Source organism: Ostrea edulis, chromosome 3, assembly GCF_947568905.1.
Source record: "Ostrea edulis chromosome 3, xbOstEdul1.1, whole genome shotgun sequence".
Lineage (NCBI taxonomy): Eukaryota > Metazoa > Mollusca > Bivalvia > Ostreida > Ostreidae > Ostrea > Ostrea edulis.
Window position 1 is genome coordinate 67,373,363 of NC_079166.1, and position 16,093 is coordinate 67,389,455.

The 16,093-nt window shown below is 34.8% G+C and overlaps 1 long non-coding RNA gene across 1 annotated transcript in view; it reads right to left on the reverse strand.

Annotated features, from left to right (window-relative positions):
* Positions 1-11,391, reverse strand: part of LOC130052750 (uncharacterized) — a 29,473-nt gene extending 18,082 nt beyond the window's left edge. Inside the window, exon 1 of the long non-coding RNA XR_008801133.1 lies at positions 11,291-11,391. This is a non-coding gene — a long non-coding RNA (uncharacterized LOC130052750). The remainder of the gene's footprint in view (positions 1-11,290) is intronic.
* Positions 11,392-16,093: the final 4,702 nt, after the last annotated feature.

A 16,093-nucleotide genomic window follows, 5' to 3' on the forward strand; every position in this document is an offset into this window, starting at 1 on the left:
TATGTACATGTACTGGTCATCAACTACCTGCTGAGGTACAACACGGTCAACAACTCCTATGACATTAAACAAGTGAATTGAAATTGTTTTCTGCTGTGTTGTACGATAGGACGGAACTATATTGCGGTCCCAGTTGTCTCCCACAAGTTGATATTTAGCTGTTGGTAATCCCCTCGACCAACCATTCTTTATCTGGAGTAGTTGTCTGTCTAAAAGATCATGCCATGATTCTAACTTGTTCCTTAGTGTTTGTGGATGTACACTCATACCAATTTTAGAAAGTCATTCAATGTCCTAAAAAGACAAAAGTAAAAACATGTATGTTCATACATTGTGGTACTCCAGTTGTTCACACATAAAATGATCCTTGCTGGATTCGCCTCACAAAATATTGAATTAATTAACAAGTCCTATGCATGGTATAATTAAGAATAAACATACTGGATACAGTATTAAGACTAGTTATTTCCAATACTGGTTTTATGCTGCATTCAAGATCGATTCACTCGTACGTGTTGTGGCAGCATCGCGTTTAGATGTAGTTCTTCAATTTTGCAACAGATCTACACACGCTATACTGGGATTCAATTTCCTGACCTATGAATCAGCTCCTTACACTGCAACTCTATAACAGAGAATCCCTCTGCTCTAACATTCATGCAATGGTGACAATTAAGTTTGATGTTTTCATACATGTCAAGTTAAAATAATGTAATTAGAAGTCAATATCCCATTTTTTATGATATACACCATTCAAGATATTTAATTCAAACATCCAAACTTGATAGTCAGGTATTAATTATCATTTTCATAAGCTCAATATTCAGTATTATTATGGCCTTACCCTTTGAGTGCAATTGCCATGTAACATGACAAAGCCCATCAAGTATTGGAGAGTAGTCATTTCTCTAAACTTTTCTTGAAGACATATTGCTGTTGCCAGTAGAGCATGATGTAACTTGCTATCAGACACCGATTTAGGAATAGGTGACACAACAGTAGGGAACACTTTTAATAGATTTGGTGCTCTGAGCTGTAATTCTCTATGCAGTTTGTCCCATGTGAATTGCATAATGTTTTCATGGGTTTTGTCAATTAGAATACTTCCAGAGTTCCTCTTGCAAATGTTCTCACACTCGGAATTTATCACATTGGCTGCTGCAGATACAACTGAATTTGGATTCCTTGAAATTATGATTTTCAATAGCCCCTCTTCAACATCTCGGTCACGGAACAAAACTTTGCAATACTTTTTCTGGTGATCATCTGTAATCCATTTTGTTTTTGCACCACTTTTAAAATAGTCAATCAACTTTAAGAATAAAGTAAAGAAAGTTATATATAATTGGTGGTAAATTTGTGTTATATATACATGATGTGTAGAAGTGATATGATTTACTGTCAGTTAAATTAATACAAATTTAACATTTGAAGGGATTTTTTTTTACTTTACAGGGTTATGGATGTGGAAAAAAAAATAACACAAAAATATTAAATTCTAGTAGTTTAACAGCAGTTTAATTCAGCATCAACACACAGGCTTACCAAATCTTGTTCTCAATATATAATTGTTCCAGATGTGTATGAAGTCAGTATCTTCTGCTCATTGAAAAAAAGGAAACAAAATCAAATGAAACTTTCAACAATATAGTAACAGTAACAAACAAGAGGCCCGTGGGCCACATCGCTTACCTGAGTCACCTTTGCCCATATCTGAACACTTTCCATATATATTTGCATGTAAAACCGTAGTCCCTATTATGGCCCCAACTACCTCTGGAGGCTGCGATTTTTGCAAACTTGAATCTACACTACGTCAGAAAGCTTTCATGTAAATGTCAACTTCTTTGGCCCAATGGTTCTTGAGAAGAAGATTTCTAAAGATTTTCCCTATATTTGTATGTAAAACTTTGACCCCCCCCCCCCACTTGTGGCCCCATCCTACCCCCCGGGGCCATGATTTGAACAAACTTGAATCTGCACTATGTCAGAAAGTTTTCATGTAAAAGTCAGCTTTTCTGGCTCAGTGGTTCTTGAGAAGAAGATTTTTAAAGATTTTTCCTATCTATTTGTATGTAAAACTTGATCCCCTATCATGGCCCCATCCAACCCCCGGGGCCCATGATTTGAACAAATTTGAATTTGCAATATGTCAGGAAGCATTCAGGCAAATTTCAGCTCTTCTGGCCCAGTGGTTCTTGAGAAGAAGATTTTTAAATGACCCCACCCTATTTTTGTATTTTTGTGATTATCTCCCCTTTGAAAGGGACATGGCCCTTCATTTGAACAAACTTGAAAGCCCTTCACCCAAGGATGCGTTTGGCCAAGTTAGGTTGAAATTGGCCCAGTGGTTCTGGAGAATGTGAAAAGTTTACAGACGGACAGACAGACGGACAAAATGTGATCAGAAACTCACTTGAACCTTCGGTTCAGGTGAACTAAAACCTTGGATCGTCATACAGTGAAACATAATAATATTTTTTTAATCATTAAAAAAAAAATATTAGTTTTAAAATGATCATAACACAACATAAAAAACATGCATTTGCTCCAAGTAAAATAACAACAATTAAATTAAAAATACAAAGAACTATCCAGACTTAATCACAGCATGTTCACATATGTTCCAAAAAAAGCTAATTTTGTATAGATGCATATGTTTTCTGTCTACATGGAGATAATTATTAGGACTATCAAAAGGCAGTGGTATTTTGTAAAAGCTGCATTTTTGGGTACCAATGGCGTCTTCATTTTCATATGTACATGTATGTATTCCATTTCTCTTTTGATACACATATTTTACATACTGATATATCTTCTTAATCTGAATTTATTTCTTAAAGTCCTAGTCATGTTTTGTTGCAAAATTTAAATCAAACATCTGTGTATAATTTTTTCCCCATGTTTATCCCCTAAAGTATATTTGTAATTTTTAATGCTCGCCTAATGGCAAAGAGAGGGAAGTGTCTCAACGTGCAAATTTGTATAAATGCACAGTCAGACATAGATGGGTATATGAGAAGAACCACCATTGGTTACAGACACTATTTTTGGAACATACATTTACATTGTTGGTCTTACTTGTTCATTAACATAATATAGATAAGTGAACAAGGTATTGTTGACATGAACATTAACATGGCTTTTACCTGGATTTTACCAGTTACATTTGATTCCTCATTACCAGATGAAAACAATGCCCTTTTGGTTGGTTTATTCTTTTCATTTTGTATTGTAGTTCCAAATGTAGAAATTGCCAGATTTTGTCCATCTATCAATAATTTGTGAAAATGAGAACAAAATCATGTAGAAATGTTTTAAAATATGACTATTAACAGCATGTGAAATAATGGCATGCAAGTTTATCAGTGACCATAAATATACCCGAGATATTGTCTTGACTTTGTCATGGCTATTTCTCTTCAATAAATATGAAATGCCTGACTATCCTTATGCTTTGTTATCTACAATGCAGAGTCGATATTTCAATTTCAATCAGGTTGGCTTATGTTGCTTATTCTGTTATAAAATTCACTGTCTCAATTTAACCCTTGTATTGCAGTGTGGTCAACAAACTAGAATTGTCTATAGTAATATCAAAGAATGTTTTGTGCTAGGTTTGGTTGAACTAGAAATTGACTCACCATGGCCAGTTATGGAAAATTTACAAAAAAGAAATTATTTATTTTAACCTTACCACATTTGTCTTCATTTGGAGCAATGGGGACACATCCAAGCAATTGTTGAGAAGGTTCAGGCAAATGTAAATGTATGCAAATGTATAAATATATATACTAAATATAATTTACTGGACATGAATTTGTTATTATCGAATCTGATTGTGGTGCCAACCAGGGTTGGGCGGTCAAAACCGCCCCCGGTTTTAACCAGTGGTTTTAACCGTCCTGGTCAATACTCCCCAAGTGGTCAACACTGGTCAATTGTGAATTAAACTGTCCATTTTCCTATTTTTGTACATTTCTTGCAAAGATAAAGATAAATTAAGTCTTTTCATTATATGGATCAATTGTTGATTAATATTTTTCATTTGATAATCATATGTAATTTCATAAGTTTAATATATTTGGTTTGCTGAAACTGACCGAAATATCTTCAGTACCAACCAGAGGGTCACAGTTCTATAGCATAGCTTGACAATTGGAGACAGACCTTTTACTACATGTACCTGGACGGATTAAGAATAAAAGGTAGCTGGACATTACCTGAGCCCTGGAAGCAGAGTTGACAGGTGTTAATAAGCATAGGCTGGGACCAGAGATGACCAGTGTGCCAGTAATTGTTATGAAAACATCACCAACACACCCCCTCAAATGTTTATTCAACAGTTAAATGAAGACTGATGAAACAATTCTTATATAAGTAGTTCTTGTTAAACTAAGGAATTTGAACAGAAACTTTTACATCTTCCCCAATTCAACAGAGTCATTTGTACATTATTTATTTAATAGTATGACTTATAAGTACATTATAAACTGATAGTGCATGTAATGAATTACAGTATTTACCATAATGGTCACTTAAACATTTAAAATAAATAACACATACTATAATGACCAAATAATCTTCAATCGACCAGTATTAACCAGTATTGACCGCTTTTAACCAGTATTGACCACTGACCCGGTCAATACTCATATTGACCACTTTTTTGCCAACCCTGCTATATACTGCCAACTGATAAGGTTAATTATGATATATATATATATATATATATATATATATATATATATATATATATTAAAAGAAATGGAATAAACAGTACACAAAGTTAAAAATTTAACGCAATCGATTTCATTTTATAATCCTCAGGCGTTACATTTTAAAATAGTTTTAAAAAACTTTGTGTACTGTTAATTCTATTTGTTTTAATATTTTATACCGGACACTGTGATTTTAAAAAAAACACAATTTGGATATATATATATATATGTGTGTGTGTGTGTGTGTGTGTGTGTGTGTGTGTGTGTGTGTGTGTGTGTGTGTGTAGGGGTCTAATGCAAACAAAAAATGCTCTTATTAATGTTTTAATCATCTCCATATTAAAATTTTAAAGCAAATATTTTATTTTTATTCAAACGAGAGCATTCAAACATTAGAAATAACTTAGTAACTTACTTGTACTTCTGCATAATGTGATGTACAAAGGTCTCTAGGGGTAATGTCCTTAAATTCTTTAATTTCCACTGGGACAACAGCAAGTACATTAGAAGGAAACTTAGTCAGTTTCCTGGGTTACTCTGATGCTGGACTCCTGGCCAAACGTTTTTCCACATGATGCACACGTAAACCGCGGGTGGGCGATGGTAACGCAAGTGTAAATTCCCGCATTGTCCTCGTATTGGCATCCTTAATGTGCTTTGTAAGTGAGCGTATTTCATTTTTCAAACGCAACACCCTTTCTATTGACCTGTTGCATTTAACACAAATACCTTTAGGTCCGTCGAAATTGAAATTCTCCTTCGACTCGATCACTTTTTCTATGTTCTAAACCCTTTCAGCAGTTAATCTTAATTTCAGGTTATTCAATTTTTTAACAATAACGTCACCAGATGTTGTAGTTTCTCGTGTTTCAAAACAAAACCCACAAATTACACAAACGTTTTCTTGTAAATAAATTCGACGTGGTGTCAAGGGAACCGCCATTACAAACAACATTCGATACCTTTCGGATTTTTACTGTGATAACCGTGTGATAATCTTGTTCCGACTTACACTTATGCCTCGACATAAGCTGTCATCTGATTGACTAATGACTCACATGACTGAACACGACTCTCTGTGGGTCGTTGTTAGATCTTTGTGTAGTGATTGCATGAGCGGATCAAAGATCTAATTTTAATTAGATTGGCGACAGACCTAAGTCGTTGAAACAGGTAGTGACAGTTCCATTGCCAAACGCTTGGCATCAGGTGTGAATGTCACGGGTCCTCGGAAATGACCTTAAAAACGGATGCCCAGTGTCACAGTAGGTATGGCATGCTAAAGAACCCTCACTGCTCAATGACCGTAAGCGCCGAGCAAAGACCTAAATTTGAAGCCCTTCACCGGTCTTGGTGACGTCTTCATTTGAGTGAAAAATTTTCGAGAGAGACGTTAATCAAGATACAATCGCTTGGGTCGAAATCTTTCCATTGGTCTTGAATAGGAAGTTGTTATTTAAACATATTTAGTGCACTATGCTGTATAATCATATCAATTTCTTCAAATAGTACCTATTTGAAGAATTTTGTCTGGTTATTAGAAAAAAAATCGTATGAAAAAAAAAGTATTAATGCAATCATTGTGAGTGCAAAAATGTCAATTGCAAGAGTACATACATAAATGCAGTGGCGGATTTAACGGGGGCACCGGTGAGAGCCCCCCGTCCCTACCTAATTTTTCAAGTTTAAGGTAAATCGTGGTCTCTTGTTTAGAAAATTGTATACCGGGTACAATAAAAGAAGCAATAATTTCCTCCACTCTCAGAGAAATAAATGTCTGACAAAATCTTTGATTTATTGAATTACTTTTAGTGGGAGAACTGCTATTTTTTCCAAAAAATAATAAAAATGACTAAATAGGAGACATATTTTAAGCCCTACAAAATCTGTAAAATCCAGGAGTTTCGGGGGAATCGCCCCACTTCTTTAAGACGGCCCCCAGACGGTATAATAAAGGGTATATTAAAGGAGTTGGAATGTAATGGAAACATTTGTTTTAACAAATATAAATTGCATTTCAATTTTTGTGGGGATTTTATGAGGGAAAACTCTAATATTAATTATCAAATATGATAACGTATGATAAATTTATATTCTGAGTGTAAGTGCACAAAGGTCAACAACGAGAACTACAACAAAGTAAAAGCTAAAATTTGAAATACATACTTCCTGTATTATGTTTATTAATTTAAAAAAGGTATTACAAAGAATCTTCGAATTTCAGCAAGCTTTTTTTGATAGATTGTTTACAACATCCTTTAACAACCCTTTTTCTTACGAAAATGTGTAGTTTGTTAAAAGCCAATGTAGCTCTGTCGAAGTAATATTGTTGCATGTTAATAATGATTGCTGAACTTGAAATTGATGTGTAATATACAATTATGTGAAAGGTTGTTTGGAACCATATGTGACAAGTTATGATCCTTTTTACAATAAAAATGTTATAGCTCTATTTGTATATTGCTCTTTGCTTATTTTTCTTCAGTTTTTACGCTTTACAAGGACTAAAGAAGGTGTTATCAAAATTGCCATATTTCTCAAAAACAGGTCGATTACCTACATTGATTTTTTTAACATGTTTTGTAACAAAGCTTCTTCATAAAAAAAATCAATGGTTAATTTTCTTTAGCATCAACCTACATGTATCAATCTCTACCTTAAGTCAAAAGTTTAAACTTCTTGTGTTTGATTTATTATTTTGACTTATTGACCGCAGCACTCCAATCCTGAATAGGGAGGGCTTCTGGCAGTTTATTTCTAAACTAAATACTTTTATCTTAACATTTAGATTGATAATGAGATGACTTTTTAATTTCATTCAAGCATAAATTCTGTTAGCCTTTTAGCTATTTCATATATTATGAAATAAATCTGTTAACTCCTTACTATGGTTCGTAAAATTCACCTTCATTGGTTCTATTTCAATCTTTCTTTCCCGCTGTATCTCTCCAGTTTCAACACTAATCCGCAGGATATCAGTAAATGTTCGAACTTCCACATACATTCATCCCAAATGAGATAAACCTTTTATACACACTGAACCCATTCGCTTTTTAAAAATTTAATGTGATACATAAATATGTTCAAGTTTTGTTAAAAATTGAATGTGATACATCAATATGTTTGTTTGCCTGTGAAATCGTAACAGTAACAATTATTTTAAAAGAATAAGAATTGTAGTTTATTCAAATACACAATCAAATAAATGACAATAAACAAAGATACATATTTCACTTGCCCATATTTTAGATATGGTCAAGTTGGTGGCCTGTTTTATGCAGAATAGCCCCATCTTTTTTGCAATTTGTACTCCATTATTATATTGTTTATGTTTTCATATCCATAATTGTGTGATTTGCTAGTCTAGATAAGATAAATGTTACTTTAATTCCAACAAGTGTGACATTTATATTTTGAATATTGTGATTTTGTTTAGCATTTGTAATAAATGCTAATTTCAACACAATCTGACTTAGTACTTATTTAGTAAAACTTAGCAAAAAACATAGCAGAGTAGACTCATGGAGATGTTTAGGGAGGAAAACATTAGGTAGATATAAAGAGGAGGGTATAAGTATATACAGTTGGAATAAATAAACTAGGGACAATATTATGCCAAAAAGCACCGGTTCAGTAAAAATTATTTGACTAGAAAAAAACATACATTTTTTAATTATGCACCCGCATTAAAAATACAATACGGATAACAAGGAAGTGTCCCTGAGTCATAATAGAAAAATAAAAACAATACAAATACGTACCAATAAGAGTAAAAAAAAAATGTACATGTACTCAAACATCTATAGTAATATTACATCATTAGAAAACTAACCACAATTTAATAAAACATATGTACATGTACCGCAAAAAGACAAGATGGGGATTCATCTGCCACCGTAACAAGGTAGCATCAAATTAGTGCCAGGAAAAACTCGTTACCGCCCCCATCCAACCTCCACCTATCAGAATGAAAGCAAGTATCATGTACTCATAGAGAAACAAACAACAAACCTCGTGCAAACTATCCTAGATTATGTCCAATGTGGATAGAGCTGCAGGCTGATTAGTGTTGCCTGAAGCCCCTGTCTCCAGGCAAACTAATCGAACGTATAAGTACTTATTAAAACAATTCTACCTACAAGTAGTTATGTCCTTCAGTAACGTTTTTCCTCAAGTCCCTATCTCGGGGGAAAATACTGACGGTTAAAAACACCCATAGAAAGCCCTCCGGGCTCTTGGTTGCATGCAAAAAACAAAATTCATCAGAAATTCTGCCTAACGTCCCTGTATTCAGGCAGACTGATCAGACGGTTCGTAAAACTGATAAGCCTACGAGATACGATCAATGCGGAGTCATGGGTGGGATGCGTATGTACTTACTTTACTTTTCTTAGATTTCCAACAACCTATACTTTGAATTTGGATTTCAGTGTGCCGTGTTGCTACAGCTGATGTTGCTGCCCTTATCCTAAAACTGTGTGCTTGATATTTTGAAAGGTCCAGATGATTGAATCCAAGGGCTAAATGAAGTTGTAAAGTGAAAAATTGACGTAATACTGGGGTGTTGTTCATGAAAGAAAAAAGGGGCGATTCCGTGTGTGTGTTTGTTTTGTTTGGTTTTTTTTTTTTTTTTTTTTTTTTTTGTTGTTTTTTTTTGGGGGGGGGGTTGTTTTTGAAAAAAAAAAACAGTAAGTGCGGCAAATGGACATAATAGTGGATCTTTGTTGTTCCGATTCAAGTGAATGGTAGTAGTATTTGACTTGGAGTGTTTAAAATGAGGAATTGTGATAGCTACAAAAGAACATTTGCGTCGATTCCCTTATGAATGTATTTCACTAAAAGGTAGTGATGGTTTTTGTTGCTAGTTTTGGTAATCTCCCCTATCATCAAAAAAGCACAATAAGAGAATATAAACATGGTTCGAAGCAACAGTTTGGAAAAGTGTGAATCTACTTTGAGTGGAGAGTCTGTACCAGTTTCATGAGGATTTCCGGTGTAATTGGAAGCCTTGAATTGAACGTTTGGTTTGGCGTTTTGGAAACCTTGAAACATTTTCTTGATAAAGAAGTGCTGGTTGAGGGCCGTGCAGGAACTTAAAATTGAAAAACGGAGCTAATAGCAGATATGGCTAAAAATGTATATTTTACCAGGTGTAAAACTAAATTCAAATATCTTTTAAAATATCTAGTTTGAATAAAAGCAAGGCCGATTTTCCAACGCTATGCTAGGGGAAAATTTTTGAAAAAAATATTTTATATCTTGTACATTGTTATTTTCGGGGTTGGGACTGATATTCATTCGATATATGATTTGAAAGAGATTGAATTACAATTCAAGTCTTTATTCAGTATGTTTATTTATTTATATCTTTATTTGTGAAAGAACATACTGTCACAATCGGGGGAGGGGGAGCCAGGAAAAACGAGGAGCCAGGAAAAACGATGGTACCCACGGGCACTTGCTTAATATTTTTCATGGTGAGTTAATGGTTTTTAAAATACATAAAACATATAATATGCATTAGTATGAAAGTATATAAAACGGTGGATTTTGTGGATTACTTCCCGTTCTCTCTGTAATTTCTGCTTCTCTTGGTCATGATAAGGCTTTTGATTTTACAAAAGGCTGACCCTCTCATAACATTATTGCATAACATTTTTACAATATTTTCCGTTCCGTTTTCTGTTCCGCGTTTTAGCAACACCATTCCTGTCTAGCCAAATCCAGTCACCCGTACATATTTCAGAATTTTAGCTAAGTGGGAAGACACTATGACACACACTTCATACATATAACAGCGGGTTAAACGCCTTCAGGCATTGTACAACGGTACAGATAGCCTACTTTAAATGACCCTATCAATTAGTATATCGGCCAACTTAAATATCTAACTCTATTCATAACTAAAATAAACGCATTAAGGTCTCTTATAATTTAGTATGACATATACATACAGGTATTACTGTTTCAAATACTAGAATACACTTGGAATGAAATGAATTATAAATCTCCTATCCCGAATTTGGAGATCTTATTCATGTATCTTTGTTTCAAATGCATGTACATGTCTGTTAGTAACACTTCTTTGAATTCAATTATATTTTCAGCAGTATATAGGCTGCAGTAAATTTGTTAGACACCACCATTTAAAATCTTTCAGCTTAAGATACATAAAATTCACAATAGAATCGTAGAGTGGTATTCAATGGAAAAGACGATATTCTGGCCTTTTTGGAAATATTTCAAAAATATTTTAGCCAATCATATTGAGATTCACGTTTGAATTTCCTGATTACTCTAGAAATGGCGTTTTAGATACCACAATTTATAGAGGTAAACTGTATCCGAAGGATTAATGAAAAAGGGTAGGGATATTAAACACGCAAAACATTCTGTAATGATTCTGCGTTCATATATTCTACCTTATTGGACTTAAAGAAAAAAGCTAACGAAGTTAAAAAGACAGCGATATAGATTGGATCTTTGCAGAAATGTGTCAAGGAGACAAAGTAACTGTTTACAGATAACCAAGAGAAAATATTGCATATAATAAAACAAAATCAACTTACTGGTAATATGCACAAGTACAACGAAGACAGATGATCATGTATTCTACCGACCTATTTATAGATCGGGGGGGAAAGATCGGTAAAGTCCCTTTGACATCGTTAAAGTAATGACACCCTCGCTATACGTCACTTTGGATTGTAAAAGACGGAACCAATATCAGTCCGTTTCACCACTTCTTATTTTACCGTTTTTGACCGTGATCGGCTTGATTTATAACGTGCAAAAGGGTATTCTGTAGTGAAATGTAAAGACGTAGCATAAACTTCAAGGGAAATTCCGTAAAGAAACGAAACTTAAACGTCTAAACAACCTATATCGGGATAGAGACGCACGATGCGTTAAGCAGCACGCGGAAAACGCTTCCAATAGAACTAAATTAACGCCGATGTCTAACTACGACCATACATATACATGCACCGATGATCTCATCGTTTGTCAACAGACGGAGATTAAACAGACGACAGGAGAAGGGAACCAGAGTGGCGATGTGGACGTAGAATTGTTGAGTTGGGTAGGTAAAATTACATATAGTATGATTAAACAATTAAAACATAATGACAAAAAACTGGGACTTTGTAACTTGCAATCATACTAAAAGTTGCAGGTAGTTCCTGTACACTTTTCGTGAGAATGAGGCATGTATAATGTAAAAATTTCTTTTAGTGCTTTCTATCCATATACTTTAAAGGTAAATAATTAGAACAATTATATGTAATACCGTGTGTCGGGGTTTTTCGCGTCGTGTTTTTCCCCCGCGAATCAGAACCTTAAACAGAATATTAAATTTACGCGAATCAAATTTTCACCATTTCAAAGTCATAGCGAAAATATAATTCACGAGTATTCATACTTTTGAAAGAATTGGGGGAAAGCCGCATTTGTACGTATAACTCTTAATATTTTATGCAAAAATTCAGTCAGTGAAACGATTTACACGATTTCTGAGTTGCTGTCGCAATTATAATCAATCTCAATATGGATGATATTCCTGCTTCTCTGAATACATCTCTGACGATTTTGGGTTTTGTTAGCATGTAATCTTAGAGTTTTGTCAACCATTTCACTCCAAGTGGCTTCATCCGGGTGAGATATAAATTGAACTACACCTCGTCAATTTCGGAGGACGCGCTCAGCTGATCACATACCTGTGCTGGGTACCAGTTTTCAAAAACAATTTTAGGGCCTCCGTGGCCGAGTGGTTAGAGCATCGCGCTCAAAATCACACGGTATCTCACCTCTGTCGGCGCGGAATCGAATCACGCTCGAGCCGCGGTAAGTGAGAAAGTCTCCCAGTTCACTTTCGGAAGGTCGGTGGTCTCTTCCCAGGTACATTGTATCTGGGTTCTCTCTTCCACCAATAAAAAACGGCGCCACCGGATGGCTGAGAAATTGTTGAGTGGGGCGGAAAACATCAATCAATCAATCAAAAACAATTTTGCACTTTTGTTTACTCTTAAGTATACTGTATATGTAAATATGTACAATTTGGCGATCCGTTAGATATAATGGTACTAATCTCATACAAAATATTCATTGATAATTATTTTCAGTTTAAAACGGCCATAAACCATGTACCGTTACATCGATGACGTTTTGTCTATTAACAACAATAACTTTCATTCATATGTCAATTTGATATATCCCTGTGAGCTCGAAATAAAAGACACCACAGAGTCGTCCACTTCTGCTTCATACTTAGATATTTTATTGAAAGTAGACATTAACGACAAACTGACAACTCAGCTGTATGTCAAACGGGATTATTTCAGCTTCTCTATCGTCAACTTCCCATATTTATGTAGCAATATTCCATTATCACCTGCATATGGTGTTTATATATCTCAACTCATTCGATATGTAAGAGCTTGTTCTGCGTATAGTCAGTTTTTAAATCGAGGTAAGCTACTGATAAACAAGTTGATGGTACCGGGGTTTCAACAGTCTCGATTGAAGTCAGTATTTCGCAAATTCTGTGGTCGTTATAACGATCTAGTTCGTCAATACAACCTATCATTGGGTCCAATGCTGTCTGATGTGTTTCATACCGATTGTTAAGCCGTTCTTGGCACACTGTTTTTGACTGCGGATAACTCCGTTTACCTGATACGGATATAGGGCTCACGCCGGGTGTGACCAGTCAACAGGGGATGATTACTCCTCCTAGGCACCTGATTCCACCTCTGGTGTATCCAGGGGTCCGTGTTTGCTCAACTATCTATTTTGTATTGCTTATAGAAATTATGAGATTGATCACTATTCGTTATCTTCACCTTGCATGCATGAGTAGCTCGGGTATAATTATACACTGATGGAAGCAAAGACAGTGGTCCATTCAATTAGCTTGGCCTTTACCAAATACACACCGAAGCCTACATACTCGTTACCTGGCGCTTGTCGGATTTAGGGGGAAACAAAACACACTGAACATATAACTTTCACCGTACTTGTGTATGCTATATAACTACATTACAAAAACAAAAATTTGTATCAAATTTATTCGGATTTATTTTCGTCGCGAACAAAGTGAAAAATATATCGCGAACAAAGTGAAAAATATATACACGCGGAAAAAACCCTGATCTACGGTATAATGACTATTGTACTATTTTTACACAATTTGTAGCTACAAATATCATAATTAGTAATAATGATCAAAGACTGATAACAGAGGATAGGGGACCCGGGAGTACATGTTTGATGGGCTAGTTCAGTAAATTTAATGTGATTTGACCCTTATTATTATTTTCTTTTTTGTCGTTGTTGTTTTCTTTTGCTGGAATGTTTGTCTGTACAATAAACACAATTCTGACAGAATTTATCAGATAAAATTAAAAGTAAGGAGCTACCTTAAATTAGTTGATACGCGCTCTAGAAGGAGATAATCGCTTTGACTCAGTGTCGCAGTATAAGGATATAAAAAATGTTAGTTCTTTAATTTCTTTTAAGCCTTGGAACATTTAAATCAAGAAAGACCTTTCAAAGTACTGCATGGGGTCATTGACTTGTGTTTTCAGATGACTTGTTTCTTTAATATGTGCCTTTATAGCAGGTTTTCATTTGATCTCGGCCAAGATTCGGCTCGGTTGAATATTTGGACTGACGCCTTGGTTTGATAGTCAACTACTATACATGTAACTTATCTGATGCGAACAGTGGTGTCACTTCAGTGCACGTAATTGCTAGAATCGACAAAAACTGAAAGAACTAAAGCCAAAATTGCATGATTTGGCCCTGTCAATCCTTGAAAATCAAACTTTTTAATTATGAAATAAAACTTGGGCAATACGTTGATAAGACATCATACTATCGATAGCCATATCAAGTTTTGTGCAGGAAACAGCTCGAGCGTAATTATATGCAGTGAAACCGGATGCGGTATGGCAAATATACCCATTTTTAACAGAATTTCTAGACTTTATTTAACAAATTTTTATGGGCGCCATCCTTAAACAACGCTGAAATTTTTCATAAAGTTATATGACTACCTTAGGAATATCATGTATCAGTTGTGTGCTGGTTCACGAGTGGCGCCATGTTATATTTCATGTTTGTTTATATTATAAAACTTGTATTGTAGCTTTCCGGATTTACGTTTTAAATGGTGGAATATGTAATAAAGTTTAAAATTATGATTGTATTTTGTTATATTTGAAATGAAACAGCATTTGGAATCACTATCATTATGAATTTTCGAATTTGCCTTGAGTTCCGATGAACGGAAATGGGGAATTCCCAGTGATAAAAATAGATCTCCATGTAAACAAAAGCGTTCGGATGTCAAACAGAAGGAAAACGATTATGAAGAACAAGTAGGGAAATTTTGAGACTATGTAATGGTAAGTAGATTTCTTATAAGGAAAAACAAAAGATACTAGGTCTAACTGAATGCAATATATTTTTGAGTTACAAGTAGGCCTAAATAATTATACATGTAAGTATAACGTTATCGTTAGGCCTACTCTTGTCGTCTGCTGCGTACCCATTTTATAATGCACGCACGTACAGCCTGGTCTATACATGATTATGTATACATGTAACAATATACACAAATTGTGTATCTTGAATTTTTTTTTAAAGACTGTTACCTTTCTTGCTTTTGAAGAGTTACCGCTCTTAGAAACACCTATCGGTATTTACTACCATATAGGCCTATATTGATCTATATATTTAGAATTAACCATCAAAACTATAAAACATTTAGACCTACATATATTTATGTATATATGTACACATATACATGTATATTCCGATAAGAGAAAGACATGTACCGGGGTAAGACCTATTCAACTGCCGGGTACTCATTACTGTCGATATAGTTATGTTTATAAACAGTCTACATTTCCCCCCTCATTAAAATTATTGCCACAATGCTTATTACTATGAATTGTCCTTGGTATTTACCAAATCTTAGGAAATAATGACCACCATAGATCACAGAAGTAGACCACGATAAAAAGTCAGGTCCGCGCACATGTTTTCATTACGATATGCGACTTAGTAGGCCAATCCACCTACCACCGTATAAATGACGTTAAATGAATGAACAGTTTGCTGTTGAGCTATTAAAATGCAAAACATTTACTTACTTTGCAATTTGATAAGTATGTCCAGTCAAACAATTAGGCATAATGCTTTACTTCTTATGCCGCAAAATGTGCACAAAACAATGCAGACGATGTCCGCTTAGATCCAAAACACGACAAAGGGAAATTACTCTTTCAGTCAACACTTTTCATTTACAACCCCCCCCCCCCCCCCCCCCCCCCCCCCCCCCCCAAACTCTTGTTTACATTAACCTTTGA